The sequence below is a fragment of the Taudactylus pleione genome, unplaced genomic scaffold (assembly GCF_031769625.1).
Source record: "Taudactylus pleione unplaced genomic scaffold, aTauple2 ptg000352l, whole genome shotgun sequence".
In the NCBI taxonomy this organism is placed as follows: Eukaryota; Metazoa; Chordata; class Amphibia; order Anura; family Myobatrachidae; genus Taudactylus; species Taudactylus pleione.
The window spans coordinates 1,054,868-1,072,912 of NW_028284753.1; positions in this window are offsets into that span (position 1 = coordinate 1,054,868).

An 18,045-nucleotide genomic window follows, 5' to 3' on the forward strand; every position below is an offset into this window, starting at 1 on the left:
ACAGCAGTCATCCTGAAGCAAAACGTATAACTGAGGCCTTGACTGCTATGTTGGTGTTAGACGTGCGTCCGGTATCCGCCATTAGTGCAGTGGGATTTAGACAATTGACGGAGGTAGTGTGTCCTCGGTTCCAAATCCTGTCTAGATTCCACCTGCATCCTCAAAGCAGCAGCGACAAGCGTGCGTCTGTCTGTTAAAGGGTGGTGACACCCTCAAAGTGTGCTACACAAACAATTAAAATATTGTTCTTTTTTTTTCGGTCTTTGAGAAATGTGTGGGCTGTAGCCGCACCTGCATCCTTAAAGCAGCAGTGACAAGCGTGCGTCTGTCTGTTAAAGGGTGGTGACACCCTCAAAGTGTGCTGCACAAACAATTAAAATATTGTTCTTTTTTTTTCTGTCTTTGTGAATTGTGTGGGCTGTAGCCGCACTTGCATCCTCAAAGCAGCAGCGACAAGCGTGCGTCTGTCTGTTAAAGGGTGTTGTAACTCTCAAAGTGCTCCAAAAAATTAAAAAAATGTTTTAATGTGTTTGTGACTTGTGTGCGATGTAGCCGCACTTGCATCCACAAAGCAGCAGCGACAAGCGTGCGTCTGTCTTTTAAAGGGTGGTGACACCCCCAAAGTGTGCTACACAAACAATAAAAATATTCTTCTTCTTTTTTCTGTCTTTGTGAATTGTGTGGGCTGTAGCCGCACCTGCATCCTTAAAGCAGCAGCGACAAGTGTGCGTCTGTCTGTTAAAGGGTGGTGACACCCTCAAAGTGTGCTGCACAAACAATTAAAATATTGTTCTTTTTTTTTCTGTCTTTGTGAAATGTGTGGGCTGTAGCCGCACCTGCATCCTTAAAGCAGCAGTGACAAGCGTGCGTCTGTCTGTTAAAGGGTGGTGTAACTCTCAAAGTGCTCCAAAAAATAAAAAACTATTTTTTTAATGTGTTTGTGACTTGTGTGCGATGTAGCCGCACTTGCATCCTCAAAGCAGCAGCAACAAGCGTGCGTCTGTCTGTTAAAGGGTGGTGACACCCTCAAAGTGTGCTACACAAACAATAAAAATATTCTTCTTTTTTCTGTCTTTGTGAATTGTGTGGGCTGTAGCCGCACCTGCATCCTTAAAGCAGCAGCGACAAGCGTGCGTCTGTCTGTTAAAGGGTGGTGACACCCTCAAAGTGTGCTACACAAACAATTAAAATATTGTTCTTTTTTTTCCGGTCTTTGTGAAATGTGTGGGCTGTAGCCGCACCTGCATCCTTAAAGCAGCAGCGACAAGCGTGCGTCTGTCTGTTAAAGGGTGGTGACACCCTCAAAGTGTGCTACACAAACAATAAAAATATTCTTCTTCTTTTTTCTGTCTTTGTGAATTGTGTGGGCTGTAGCCGCACTTGCATCCTCAAAGCAGCAGCGACAAGCGTGCGTCTGTCTGTTAAAGGGTGGTGTAACCCTCAAAGTGCGCTCCACAAACAATAAAAATATTCTTTTTTTTTTTCTGTCTTTGTGAATTGTGTGGGCTGTAGCCGCACTTGCATCCTCAAAGCAGCAGCGACAAGCGTGCGTCTGTCTGTTAAAGGATTACATCGGTAACAGCATCCAAGTAGGCATGTCAGACAGTCCATACCTGTACTGGCAGGAAAAAGAAGCAATTTGGAGGTCCCTGTACAAACTGGCTCTATTTTACCTGAGTTGCCCCCCCTCCAGTGTGTACTCCGAAAGAGTGTTTAGTGCAGCCGGGAACCTTGTCAGCGAAAGGCGTAGGAGGTTGCTTCCACAAAATGTGGAGAAGATGATGTTCATAAAATGAATTATCAACTCTTCCAGGGAGACCAGCCTCCAGAACGTACAGAGGGACCTGTGGTTCCAGCAGGGACAAATTAATACTCTGTGAGGATGAGGATGTACACACTGAAGAGGGTCAGGAATCGGTGGATGAGGAGGATGAGGATGACATCTTGCCTCCGTAGAGCCAGTTTGTGCAGGGACAGATTAATTGCCAGCTTGTTTTGTGGGGGCCCAAACGAACCACTCATTTCAGCCACAGTCGTGTGGCAGACCCTGGCACTGAAATGATTGGTTTGTTAAAGTGTGCATGTCCTGTTTATACAACATAAGGGTGGGTGGGAGGGCCCAAGGACAATTCCATCTTGCACCTCTTTTTTTTCTTTGCATTATGTACAGTTTGGGGCCTAGTTTTTCAAACTGCCATCCTGTCTGCCACTGCAGTTTCACGCCTAGATGGGTCACGTGTTTGTGCCGCCCACTCGTGTCACTTAGCATAGTCATCCAGCTACCTCGGTGCAACCTTTTGGACATAAAAACACTATTGTGAGGTGTGAGGTGTTCAGAATACACTGGAAATGAGTGGAAATTAAGGTTATTGAGGTTAATAATAGCATAGGAGCAGAAAAACCTACAAATTCTGTGATTTTAGCTGTTTTTATGCTTTTTTTCAAAAAAATACAGATCCAAAACACAAAACCCAGAACCCAAAACACGGAAGAGTGGTTTTGGCAAAACCAATCCAGATCCAAAACACGAAGAAAGATCCAGATCCAAAACCAAAACACAAAACACGAAAAGTGGCCGGTGCACACCCCTAATTTATACTACTAGATTCCTGTATTGGAATCATCAGCGCAGTTTATATTACATCACATGTACTGTTATATATTGGGTATTTATACCATTTTTATTATGCATTATGCTAGACTAAATGTGTGATTGTTTTTAATTTTTGAATAAACAGTATAGATCTTTATTGAATTAGTGCTTTGACTTGAGTATATCACTGCTGTCCTTCAATCTTTACGACTGTTTATATACAGTCAGGTCCATAAATATTGGGACATAGACAGAATTTTCATATTTTGGCCTCTATTCACCACCACAATGATTTTGAAATGAAACAAACAAGATGTGCTTTAACTGCAGACTTTCAGATTTCATTTGAGGGTAATAACATCCAAATCGGGTGAACGGTGTAGGAATTACAACAGTTTCAATATGTGCCTCTCACTTTTTAAGGGGCCAAAAGTAATGGGACTATCAACTCAAAAGCTATTTCATGGACAGGTGTGGGCTATTCCCTCATTATTTCATTATCAGTTAAGAAGGTAAAAGGTCTGGAGTTGATCCTAGGTGTGACATTTTCATTTGGAATCAGTTGATGTCAACTCTCAATATGAGATCCAAAGAGCTGTCACTATCAGTGAAGCAAGCCATCATTAGGCTGAAAAATCCAAACAAACCCATCAGAGAGATAGCAAAAAAATTAGATGTAGCCAGATCAACTGTTTGGAACATTCTTAAAAAGAAAGAACGCATCGGAGAGCTCAGCAATACCAAAAGACCCGGAAGACCACGGAAAACAACTGTGGTGGATGACAGAAGAATTATTTCCCTGGTGAAGAAAAACCCCTTCACAACAGTTGACCAAATCAAGAACACTCTCCAGGAGGTAGATGTATATGTGTCAAAGTCAACAATCAAGAGAAGACTTCACAAGAGTGAATATAGAGGGTTCACCACAAGATGCAAACCATTGGTGAGCCACAAAAACAGGAAGACCAGATTAAAGTTTGACAAACAAAATCTAAAAAAGCCATTACAGTTCTGGAACAACATCCTATTGACAGATGAGACAAAGATCAACTTGTACCAGAGTGATGGGAAGAGAAGAGTATGGAGAAGGAAAGGAACTGCTCATGATCCAAAACATACCACCTCATCAGTGAAGCATGATGGTGGTAGTGTCATGGCGTGGGCATGAATGGCTGCCAATGGAACTGGTAACCTTGTATTTATTGATGATGTGACTGCTGACAAAAGCAGCAGAATGAATTCTGAAGTGTTTCGGGCAATATTATATGCTCAGATTCAGTCAAATGCTTCAGAACTCATTGGACGGCGCTTCACAGTGCAGATGGACAATGACCCAAAGCATACTGCAAAAGCAACCAAAGAGTTTTTTAAGGCTAAAAAGTGGAATGTTATGCAATGGCCAAGTCAATCCCCTGACCTGAATCCAATTGAGCATGCATTTCACTTGATGAAGACAAAACTGAAGGGATAATACCCCAAGAACAAGCAGGAACTGAAGACATTTGCAATAGAGGCCTGGCAGAGCATCACCTGGGATGAAACCCAGCGTCTGGTGATGTCTATGCGTTCCAGACTTCAGGCTGTAATTGCCTGCAAAGGATTTGCAACAAAGTATTAAAAGGTGAAAGTTAGATTTAGGATTGTTTAGTTTGTCCCATTACTTATGGCCCCTTAAAAAGTGGGAGGCACATATAGAAACCGTTGTAATTCCTACACCGTTCAGCTGATTTGGATGTAATTACCCTCAAATTAAATCTGAAAGTCTGCAGTTAAATCACATATTGTTTGTTTCATTTCAAAGCCATTGTGGTGGTGAATAGAGGACAAAATCTGAAAATTCTGTCAATGTCCCAATATTTATGGACCTGACTGTATATATATATATGTAATTTCCTTTTATGAGGCTGACTACCTCATTCAGTCGTTTAAGATTCTAAGGTGTAATTGAAACTCTATTAAGCGCCTGGGTACTTGTTTCCACCTGACTGCACAACACAGCGCAGCCAGCCCCTATGACAGCAGCACAACACAGCCCAGCCAGCCCCTATGGACAACAGCAGCACAACACAGCCCAGTCAGCCCTAGCTCCCACACAACACAGCCCAGTCAGCCCTGGACTGAGTGGACCCCAAAGGACAACAGCAGCACAACACAGCCTAGCCAGTCCTAGCTCCCACCCTCCCTCTTCACTGTGCACAGCCGGAGTGAGAAATGGCGCCGACACGGGGACCTTTTATAGAATCCAAAACCCGCGAGATCCGGAAGGCGGGATGATGACGTTTTGCCTCGATTTCAGTTCAGAGTCAGGCGAGAAAACCCGAGCCGGACTCGGTTCCCATCTCGGATCGGGGGGGCTCAGGGGAGGGGGGGTTCGGATTTCAGAAATTTGAACCCGCTCATCCCTAATCTATAGTGGCTGATACTGACTCTTTTTGAATATTATTTTGTTCCATGCTAATTTTTGTTTTGCATGTATCTCTACACTGTTTTTCATGAATAAGAGAATAAAAGTTATATTTTATCATTTTTGTGAATGTCCTATTCGTTCTTATTAATATATGTTGGCAGTATGAATGCCTATTCATTGAACAGTCATTGTTTGAATGACAACCTTATTTAACCTGTCATAGCTGAACAAGTAATGATTTGCAAATTACTTCTGCATCATTTAATACAGAACATCTATTCAACAGTTTGGGACACCTAGGTAGGAATTTCTATTGGTGAAATTGGCTGAATATCTTCACCATTCCATGATCTTGACTGTGTCCATCTTGTAGAAGGAAATAGTAAAGCAGAGAAGACTGTACAAAGCAGGCTCAGATCTACCATCACACATTGAGGTGTGACAGTCTCATAATGAGAACAGAAAGGGCCCACATTACATTTCAGAAACAGAGGTGTGTTTATGTCTGGCTGACATTGCCCTTTTCCTGCCAGTAATTTACATTTCTGCAGGGCACATACCCGGTCGCGGGAGCGTGACTTGCGCCATATGTGGAGGGATTTGCCACACAAGATACAAGTGAACACATCTGGACTAGCATAGGCAAGCAGTAATTATCCTAGTAGTAACTTGAAATCTTAAGCAGATGAGGATTTTTTGTTGCACTAAAGTAATAATTATATTAAAATTAACTATCTTTGTAAATATTTACTTCTTAAACAATGTTTTAATGTTATTTTAAGGCATGGGGGATAAGTCTATATATACTATATTGTCAATGCAGCTATGTTTGAAGCTGCAAATACAGTTATTATCTAGTGGTTTGGACTATAAGATATCATATTGGTCTTATGGGATGGTTGATCGGTTATTTATATTCTCCTGTTGAGGACTGTCATTTATAAATTATGATCTGGGGGTCCAGGGAAGTTATTATGAACCTGCCCCTTTAAGGGGCACAAGTAACTTATGGGTTCCTAGAAAGGGGAATGTCCTTTTGGAATTGATATGAGTAATTTTAAGTTGTGTGGTAATTTAAGTAGGCAGTGGCATAGCTCATGGAAGCAACATAAATGTTTGTCTCTGGGTGCCATGTATGGCAGGGGTGACAACAGGGTCACCAAGGAGGGTGGCGACCATGAGTAACATGGCATATGTGTAGTCCTGTCTGCATTCTGCCTGCATTCTTAGTGTAGCAGTACCATTTTCCCACCTCATCCCTGCCCCCTGTAGTCGGGGATGACGTTTCTTTGCACATAGTGATCCTGCTGAAACAGCGTGATAGCTGGAGAGCCTATTACTAGGGAGGAGGGGGGGGGTGGTGTCATGTGAACCACCCATGGTGGTTCTAATCAGATGTTCCTGCCTCCAGCCCAAATGTTTGCCACTTGAGAGAAATATTCCTTTTTTTGCTTAAAAGTTCTAAAATAGGGTATTTTACTATAACTCATTGTCAGACTCACACACAGCACTCGCAGACACCCCTAGACTCTCCTCAGAGAACTGTGACATTTGTGAACACACAGCTTGTTCTTGAACCTTAGAGTTCTTTTTGTGCACTGATTTGCCTTTTTTTTTAAAGGTGACCCATCTAGACAGAGCGAGAAGGTGTTGTATACGAGGTTACAGAAGATGCCTGACTGTGTTCTGCCCTGGCTTTCGTAATAGACATTCTAGTGCAAGAAACAGCAGCAGCAGGACCACCACTGGCAAAGAAAGGCCATGGCCTGAGCCTTTCCTTGCCACTGCATGTGGTATATGGCAACTGTCAATTTTATGTTTTTCAACAGTACATTTTTCCTTCATAGTTAGAGGTGGTGTTTTCTTTATGATTGCGAAATGTGGTTTAGATTTTAGGGTCCCTTTACACCTGCTTTCCTGTTGACCTCTTTTAGTAGATTTGGAAGATGTACTATTTTTGGAACCACTAGTACTGGGTTACTCCTGCTCTTCTATTGGCTGATCCATGACTGGTTCTATTTTTTATAACAGAAATTTTAAACTGCCACCACACCAAGTGAATCTACAATGAGATAGGGAAAGGAGGGACTGTTACCTTTACCTTGCAGTTTTATTAATAGACAGGAGAATTTTGTTGGCACCAAAAAATTAAAAATGCCTAGTTTCCAATTATTTATTTTTGAGGTGCAGCTGTCACAGATGCATTTAGTATACACACACAGTTATATACGCTGCCTTTAGGAAACATACAGCCAGGTCCATAAATATTGGGACATTGACAGAATTTTCAGATTTTGTCCTCTATTCACCACCACAATGGCTTTGAAATGAAACAAACAAGATGTGATTTAACTGCAGACTTTCAGATTTAATTTGAGGGTAATTACATCCAAATCAGGTGAACGGTGTAGGAATTACAACGGTTTCTATATGTGCCTCCCACTTTTTAAGGGGCCAAAAGTAATGGGACAAACTAAACAATCCTAAATCTAACTTTCACTTTTTAATACTTTGTTGCAAATCCTTTGCAGTCAATTACAGCCTGAAGTCTGGAACGCATAGACATCACCAGACGTTGGGTTTCATCCCTGGTGATGCTCTGGCAGGCCTCTCATGCAAATGTCTTCAGTTCCTGCTTGTTCTTGGGGCATTTTCCCTTCAGTTTTGTCTTCATCAAGTGAAATGCATGCTCAATCGGATTCAGGTCAGGGGATTGACTTGGCCATTGCATAACATTCCATTTTTTAGCCTTAAAAAACTCTTTGGTTGCTTTTGCAGTATGCTTCAGGTCATTGTCCATCTGCACTGTGAAGCGCTGTCCAATGAGTTCTGAAGCATTTGACTGAATATGAGCATATAATATTGCCCGAAACACTTCAGAATTCATTCTGCTGCTTTTGTCAGCAGTCACATCATCAATAAATACAAGACAACCAGTTCCATTGGCAGCCATACATGCCCACGCCATGACACTACTACCGCCATGCTTCACTGATGAGGTGGTATGTTTTGGATCATGAGCAGTTCCTTTCCTTCTCTTCTCTTCCCATCACTCTGGTACAAGTTGATCTTTGTCTCATCTGTCAATAGGATGTTGTTCCAGAACTGTAATGGCTTTTTTAGATGTTGTTTGGCAAACTCTAATCTGGTCTTCCTGTTTTTGTGACTCACCAATGGTTTGCATCTTGTGGTGAACCCTCTATATTCACTCTTGTGAAGTCTTCTCTTGATTGTTGACTTTGACACATATACATCTACCTCCTGGAGAGTGTTCTTGATTTGGCCAACTGTTGTGAAGGGGTTTTTCTTCACCAGGGAAATAATTCTTTTGTCATCCACCACAGTTTTTTTCCGTGGTCTTCCGGGTCTTTTGGTGTTGCTGAGCTCTCCGGTGCGTTCTTTCTTTTTAAGAATGTTCCAAACAGTTGATTTGGCCACACCTAATGTTTTTGCAATCTCTCTGATGGGTTTGTTTGGATTTTTCAGCCTAATGATGGCTTGCTTCACTGATAGTGACAGCTCTTTGGATCTCATATTGAGAGTTGACAGCAACTGATTCCAAATGCAAATGTCACACCTAGAATCAACTCCAGACCTTTTACCTACTTAATTGATAATGAAATAACAATGGAATAGCCCACACCTGTCCATGAAATAGCTTTTGAGTTGATAGTCCCATTACTTTTGGCCCCTTAAAAAGTGGGCGGCACATATTGAAACTGTTGTAATTCCTACAACGTTCACCCGATTTGGATGTAATTACCCTCAAATTAAATCTGAAAGTCTGCAGTTAAAGCACATCTTGTTTGTTTCATTTCAAAACCATTGTGGTGGTGAATAGAGGCAAAAATCTGAAAATTCTGTCAATGTCCCAATATTTATGGACCTGACTGTGCCCTTGAAAAAAATACTATTTCAATTAAATTACTGGAAAAGCCTTGGAATGGTTTTTAAACACCAGCAAAAACATTATTTTTTTTTTCTCCATTATTATTTTGTAATAACAGGAAAAGAGGTCTTCTTTATTTGGTGTGCAGCTCACTCACCCAGCACAGTCAATTTTTCCAAATAAGCTTGAAGTTGATCTTCAACTGTCTAGGTCCTTATGCAAAAGCGACTGACACTTTTGACTATCTATCTATCTATCTATCTATCTATCTATCTATCTATCTATCTATCCTGTATGCGGCTTTGAAATACCATCCTTTACTGGACCAGTCCCTGTGTCTGCTGGTAGCCCTTGATACTACCTGCATCTTCCTTCTGCAACCTTGGAGTGGTACCTACAGATTAGCAATTTGTATCATCTAGTCTTGCTTATCTTGTGAAACTCCACCAGATAGATTACAGTATGATAATTTGGAGTTTAACGGGTAAATTATTAAATTTGTAAATAAACCTTATAATATATTCCTTCCTATAAACCTCTAAGATTCACCTGCCTAGAACCTCTAAGACAAAACCTGCCTGTACCTTCTAAGATTCACCTGCCTAGAACCTCTAAGACAAAACCTGCCTGTACCTTCTAAAACCACAAGATGTCGCTATTTTGATTATACCATTAATGAAATACCAAGACAGTTGAATAGCGGTCCGAAGCGCTAAAGATTATTATTCAGGTAAAAGTACAGATGTTACAACGCTATGATCTAATAATGAGCGCAAATAAATTGTACAAACATTAGGTCATAAGGTACAGTTAAAATACATGAAACGGTTATTAAAGATCAAAATACAATGAGCAATATGAGACAGAGAGAGAGAGAGAGAGAGACACATTAAAATACAATGAGAGATATATCAATGTCTGCTGAGAGCACATGTTCAAGATGGCTGGTGATGGAGTGTGTGAGGGGGGGTTTGGGAATGCTTCCTGCCCTATTGTTCAAACCACACGGTCTACAAACAAACTCCATTATGAAGCTACCTCATTGAAATCTCCCATAATGCCATAGTTAATTAAATATACACGCTGGATATCATATGCCAACACATCAGGCAAACACTGCACCATTTAATATTCCAACATGTACCACACAAGCTGATTCCAATATACAACAATACCATCCTACTACAGACCTCATTCAGTAGTCACTAGACCGTGGGGAGGGGGAAGGGCCGAAGCACATGTTTTTCCTTTGTTTGCAAGCCTCATGATCCCTAGGCAAACTCCATCCTGCACCAAGCTGCAACTCCGCAAATCATCCATCAATGACCACAACCACAACAAAGACACTATACCTATCTGACCCACACAACACCACAACTGGGCAGAATCACAATTTCCCTTGTTCACCCCACATGGAGGCAAGCCATCTCCAACAAACCGCAGACAACATACCCATCTGACTCACACAACACCACACGGCAACCACCCACGGCCATTCAAAACTGCCATCAATTCAACCTCCATGATACAACACTGACACCACCCTATGATCACATTCATGAGTATACAGCACACACAAAGCTCATCTCTCCAACCAGCATCAATCATTCACAAATGGGAAGGCAAACACAGAACACATGGCAAGGCCCCAACACAGAACACATGGCAGGGCCCCAACACAGAACACATGGCAGGGCCCCAACACAGAACACATGGCAGGCCCCAACACAGAACACATCAGAGGATCTCAATCAACCAGCATCAATCATTCACAAATGGGAAGGCAAACACAGAACACATGGCAAGGCCCCAACACAGAACACATGGCAGGGCCCAACACAGAACACATCAGAGGATCTCAATCAACCAGCATCAATCATTCACAAATATCTCAACAATTCCACAATCAATCCCTTCCTGCATGCTAACAACAGACTATTGTACCCTACAGTGTAGATGAAGAGTACAGATTAGATAACATATCATCCACTGTATGCTAACACAGACTCATGAATATCCTTAGAAAACTACAAACCACACACCATGCTAAGCTAATAACAGATTAACACCAAACATAGCTACAGACACCCAAATAGGCTAAATATTGCACATTTTATACTCAGCTATAACCCAGGGGAACTGAGATCCATATTCCGTTGTCTTGTGAGAGAGGAAACCTCTCTCTCCTCCAAAAATCTGCCAGTCTCTGCTAAGCTGTGTTTTCTCAGCTATGTGCATGCTATGTTCCCGCCCCCTTTTACCTGTGAGGTCATCAGAAAGGGAGTATCCTTTTGGGTTACCTGAGACTACTGTTTCTACTCTCAGCTAGCTAGCTCTATTGATTAGACTGGAACAACCAGTCCTTTGGAGAAATCTGTTACAGGGCATTTATTGGACAATTCCAAATGGATACAAAAGGTCTCCAACCTCCTTTTGTATCCCCCAACATGCAAATCTAAGCTGCTATGGAAAACAACATTTCAAATAGATATTCTCTCTAACATTCATATTTCATAGCCGCATGTGATGATCTTCATATTGATGTCACCGGAATGCTGTGGAAACAGAGTCGATCAGTACGGTTCCACACACAGTTCAATTGTCATTTACTAAGCCATAGTTACAGAAAACATTTCTTTATATACTGACATTGCGTTTAAACCAAGTAATCTTAAACTGCAAATTGCAAAATGTGTTTATACAGTGAATTTAATTCTCATACAGGAAGGAGGCTTCCAGCTGTGCTGTCGGAGCCTCCCTGTTTAGTCTGCCTGTGTTTGAGGAAGGCTGACTATGTACCTTTTGTTTACAAAATAGTGCTGTGAGATTTTATTTCTAAGATGGAGTCTTGGCCCTTTACAAGACAGCATTGCGCAGATTCCAATTGCAAACAGATTCTGTCTTCGCCAATTATCCGGTTTTGACAAAATTTACTAAAGTGAGAGTTTTTAGAAGTGGTTTTGTTGTCCATAGCAACCAATCAGATTCTACTTAACATTTATCTAGCACCTTTTAGAAGATAATAGCTAGAATCTGATTGGTTGCCATGGGCAACATATCCACATCTAAAAACTCTCACTTTAGTAAATATACCCCTAAGTCTTGGCCCCAACCAAGTACACAGTGTTGCACAGGGGAACAGGAGTTGCTATAGCTAAGGGCTCATCAAGATTGACATAATCAAGAAAGCATATAAAAAATAGCATATTCCCACCATGTATTTGGGGATGCATGCGTTCCCGCTTTGGCAATATATGCACCTGTTTTATGCCAAGCCAAAATTATCAATATGTATTTGCACCTTCCCTGTACCAGGTGCATTATTTATGTCTCCTGACAGGCATATATCTGTGCAGAGATTGGCGCCCCCCCCAACAATTTTTGAAATTGGTACATAAGACGCACACCCGAAAAAGGTCCATAGCCTCGTGGGGAAGGGCCAGGGAAGAGATAATGGAGCCCAGGAGCTGCTGGGGACAAGTGAGAATGATAATAAACAGAAAATTGAGAGGCCAGAACAGCGCCCCCTGCCCTGCGGTGCCCTGTGCCATGGCACAGGTCGCTCCACCCTAGTTACGGCCCTGAATCTGTGTCTGCATAAGTTGCATATGTAAAAACATGCCCTCAATGTATTTTGCCTTTCTATACATGGCCCTTCTATTCTCTGTCACAAAGATGTATTATTGTCAGTATGTACAATTCTGCATAGGTGTATGCAGTATATATCTGGGTTCTCTTTGTCGCTTGGGCAAGCAAAGTTGTGCAATATATGCTATGCAAAGTGGCTTCAATTCAACTCATCAACAGGCCCATTATCCTTTTATTTACTTTTAGACTGCTGTTATGCTATTAATATAAATGTGGCATGCTTATGTTCTTTTAAAGAGGTAACAGAAACAGACATAAACATTTTAAGATACTGTACCCTCTTTGCCATGGAATGATTTAATGCAAGATGCAGAATATTAAAGGTACACAAACTAAGTTTACAAGAATATACTGTAAGGGAGAGAGAAGGACTGTTATCTGAGTATTGAATTTCCAAATGCTCATGTTTGCTCCACACCATATCTTCTTGCTGTAGACTATTGAGTTGCATACATTTCTGTCTACACTTCTGACTTTGAGGTCAGAGACCCAGAGTAGAAGCAGAGAGTGTGATCCAACTTGTGGATTTGAGATGGCCAAAATATGCACTAACTTTATTTACGCAGCCTCCGCTCTCCTACTGCAGAGAAAGCCATGTGAAAGCAAACTGGCAGACGTTTTAAAGTAAATGTCTGTGTGCAGAATGTGATTACCAGTTATTTTCTAATTAAGGGAGAAGTTCAGAAATTCCAGTATTTCAAATCTTATCCCTAATGTAGTAATTAGAGGGTTGTGCACCCAGATCTTCTTTACCTGAAGCTAAAAGCAGAAAGGGATGAGAAATTATTCCATCACTCTTCATAGAGCTCAGTGGAAGTATTTCTATTACTACTGTAGTCTTAAAATACTTACTTTATTGGATGTCTCCCTGTCTAATCTACTGCATAAGGTCCAGCCACCCTAATTCTGCTTCTGTCATGGCTACATAGCCTTCTTTCTGCAGGATTTATGGCCTGAGATTTGCAGGATACAACTAATATACAAAGACCCAAAAACAATCAATGTTCTTCTTGTGAGAGCTCTAACTAAACTAAAACTTAATAACTCTAATAAGTTATTTACCAATATCCTGGTGTGTTATATTTTGTCATCATCCTTTATTTGATGCTCAGGGAGATAAGTGTCTTTTAAAAATGTTTATGCGTTAGCATGGATGCAGATCTGCTTAGTTTTGGCCCATTTTCCATAGAGCCAAAATGACACAATCGTACTTTAATCTGCTCACTATTAATTGGATGCAGGAGCAATGTATCTAAATGACACTCATCTGTATGAGTCCATAGACTGGTCACATAATGCAGTTCATGTTCTCTAGAATGGGAGTGTCAGCTCATGGAAACAACCTACTGTATTAAAACTACGGAAGTCAGCAAGAGTCAAAATATGTTGTTCGCTAAAGGTGATGCCACAAGTATGATGTAACGCCAAGCTTTTCAAGCTAGTAAAAAGTGACCAACAAGGCAGATTATACGTCCTAAACCAAACAGTATATAACATGCTAGCGGACTGCCATAGTTTTGGTGCATTGTACTACAAGGAGCTGAGACTGCTGAGTGCATTTGTTGGCCAGAAATGAGCCATTCAGAAAGTGAAAAAAAACTTAAATTAATTTTTTTAGCAAGTCAAATTCTTTTTATATTCCATTGCTTTATAACCAGCAACAACAAAAGTCATACAGTAGTACCCCCCCCCACTTTATACAGTAAAATTTATCTTACCCTGACAGTTTTTACCAAAGACTGCCCAATCTATAGCTGCCTAGTACCTGCCTAATCTACAGCTACAGAGACTGACTCTACAGTTCAATAACATTTCAATGGGAACTTAATTTCAATATAATCAGCCAAACAGCCATTTTGGATAGATAGACTACTCTTGGGCCTGGGAAATCAGCCCAACTAACTCATCTGAGTTCCAAATAACCCACCCGAGAATTGGCTCTGCTTAACAGCAGGAAAAACATTAATTTGTGAAAACAGAAAGCCAGAAAAATGCTATGACTACTGATGATATCCACTGTCTCAGTAAGAGAAAAACTTTTGTGATTAGGTCTTACAGTAGGTCTTATACTATTATAATTTATTTATAGAGCACCACTGTATTACATAGCACTGTACATGTAATCATTCAATCAGACCCTGCCTCATTGCTTACAGTCTAAACTTTCTTGCACACAAACACAAGGCTCAGATTTCTCGGCAAAAAATTAATCTACCAGTATTTTTTTGATAGTGGTAGTAAACTCATCCACATAGCCCATGTTGGGACACAAACAATGGCTCTAGTGTTGTTGGTAACATTGCTTACCACTGTGCCATTATGTCACATAAAATGACAAAATACAATTGTATAATTCAGTGGCGGTGTGCAGGGCATTTTTCAGAGCCCTAACAATCCTGGGGGAAGCAAGCTACATTTGCAAAAAAGATCAGATCACATGATGTGATCCGAGCACTAGAGGAAGTAACCTTGCAACCCAATCAGTTGAGTAAAAGATGTTATCTAGGAAATCTTTTTACCAATAGTAGGAGAATGTAAAAGAGAAAATTAACATAATCCAGATGCAGGCATCCAGGCAGGGTTGTGATACCGACACTTGTCGGTCAGTATCCTAACCCTCCCCCTCTCCCTAACCCTCCTTCCCGATGCCTAAAACTAACCTTTCCCTAGTGCCTAAACCTAACCTCCCCCAGCCTGCACCCTAAACCTAACCCTCCCACTTTAGTGCATAACCCTAACCATACCCCTAGTGCCTATCCCTAACCCTCCCCCTAACCTCAGTACTTAGCGTCGGGATGCCGGTGGTTGGGATGCCGGTGCCAGAATTCTGACAGGTGTAGGGATCTGGTATCGGCATTCTAAGCACCGGTATCCCGACTGTCTGTATTTTGACCGGATCCCATATATACCTATTTATACTTATATACAACCCCCTACTGCCTCAATGGGCATTAGATTTATTGATGTATCTATAATGGGTGCAGAGTGTATGGTGCACATGGGCTGCTTGGTCCAGCAGGGCCCACACCACACACCATGCACCCAAGTTCTTCAATACTTACCTCTCCACAATCCCATGTCGGCAGCAACAGCAATACATAAATTATTGGGAAAATGGGACAGCCATCATTTTCCTGGTAATTTGAAAAATGCAATGTAGATAAATCGCCGGGAAAAAGGCTGCTGTGCAATCTTTCCGGAGACCTGTACAATGGGCTCTGGCACACTGCCAGAGTCTGCTCACTTGCACCGCCGGCTAGAAAGGAGGGGGTCCAGATGGAGACTATACAAGGGTCCCCTCCTTTCTTAATTTGTCCCTGATTAGATGTAATATGTGCAAATTGAATGTGGAGCCACATACATGTACCCTTTCTTCCTGAGCATGCACAGTGAGAATTCACACCAAATACTCTATGCAAACTGGTGTATGGTAAAATCTGTTCCTAATTGTTTACCAGGCCGCTTGAAATAAAATGTATCAAATATACATATATATATATATATATATATATATATTCAGTAATACAAATAAAGAGATAGAAACATGGTTTTAAAATCAATCAAAACCGTATTACGGTTTATTACACCAATTATTGTATAGCTGAGATATGAAGGGAAATATTTGTTAACAGTTATCAACTAACTTTCACTTGTATTAATAAGGTAATACAAAACTAGTATATATAAATAGAAATGTATAAAATGAACATGTAAGTATCACTGAACCTGGGAAGCTGATTCATTTGTGTGACCATGGCTTCTAAACTGTTGCTATTGGGCTCAGTACTTTCTTCATAAGCCTTTATTACAAATCATTATTAATTTTTTTGTTTTTCCTAATAGTATTTGCAATAAATGTTTTCTTAAACTTTCAATATCAAACAAAGACTTTTCAACAATGAATTCATAATAAGTATATGATTATATTCTATCATATTAATGATTCCCGCATGTTCTGCACTCTTTGGTAAAGCACATATTTCCAGTAAATATCAATTAAGTTAAGATATATGCTAATGAGGACAATATGATATAGTAGGTCAAATTCTGTTAATTTCTTAAGGTTTTTATGATGTTAAATACCTGGTATAATTAGCAGTTTATTTTAAAACCTTTAGGTGTGTATAAGATCTGCTCATCTGACTGTCTTACCCTGAGACATGAATGGGCCAATATTTCCCCTGAGTATAACAAAGGTTTCCATAACTAATGCAAAAAGTGCTTGAAATCAGGGACACCATTAATAAGTCGGAATTATGTTATTACTTTGTGTAGTTATCAAATAAACAAAAGCTTTGCTACAGTAGGAGTGTGGCCCCCACTAGCCCAGAGATATATTTGTGTACTTGGTCTGCTGTCTGTGCACACTAACTTATAGCTTGTGATTTAAAATTGTTTATGTGACAGTAAACTGATGCTATAGTTCTGACTTTGGAGAGGAACCTAACGTTTGTCATGACGACAGATTTATTGTCTTGGAAAGGAACATGATGTTTAGTGTGGCACTTGGGGAATCTTAGTGAGAAACTTGATGAGACATTATTTATAGCCTCTACGGGATTTTGTGCTGTTCTCATATTTTCCCCAGGACAGAGACATCAACCTATCAGTACCACACGTCAAAGTATTTGTCATGGGTTTGACACGAGGATCACTAACGCAATTCTTGCTGATAATTCTGTGTTACTGAAGACACACCTCTACAAAACATGCTGCACACTGTCAGAAATGGCTTTTTCTACTGTGAGGTTTTAATTTGGAGAACATGAGAACATGTCTCTTAGATTCAAGCAACATTGTGTAAAATAGTAACGACTGTGCCCACATATTAATATAGTGAGACAGTACAGATGTTAATACAGGTATATACATTTGTTTTAAAATGCAATTCAATTTATAATATGATGTTTATAGGAAACCTGTAAAATAATTTGAGTTGTCAGTAAAACGGCCTACAGTATGGAACTATCTTTCTTGCACCAGGTCACCCCAATTTATGTATATGCCATCTTGGAATTTGCTATCACATGAAATATTTAGCACCTTTTCATCTCAAAATTAGTGCATTAGACTCTCCAAAGCATAATGAGTTTGTATGAAGAAACTGAATACTCTGCTGCACAGTGCTACAGACTTGTTTGTGTCAGCTGTCTGGCGGTTGGCACTGGTGCATACTGGGTTTTATACAATGGTACCTTTTATTAGTATATTTTTAAATTCTTATAACTAGTTCTGGAAAGAGGAAGAAATCTGAATTTCAGAAGTGAATAAAATAAGTGTCTGATGACTTGTATAGTGTATGGAAGCTGCTATAAATCTTATATTTATGTGTAACTTTAGGTCAGTACTGGTCCTCTTTGATTTTTCATAGAAAAAAAATCACTAATTAACCCCATGAGACCTTTAACAATTGTGACTATTAATAAATTGATTAATAACTAAATAGTGCAGTTTGTTTACCTGTTAACTTGACTATATCTTATCTATTTTATTTATATTTTTTTGTAC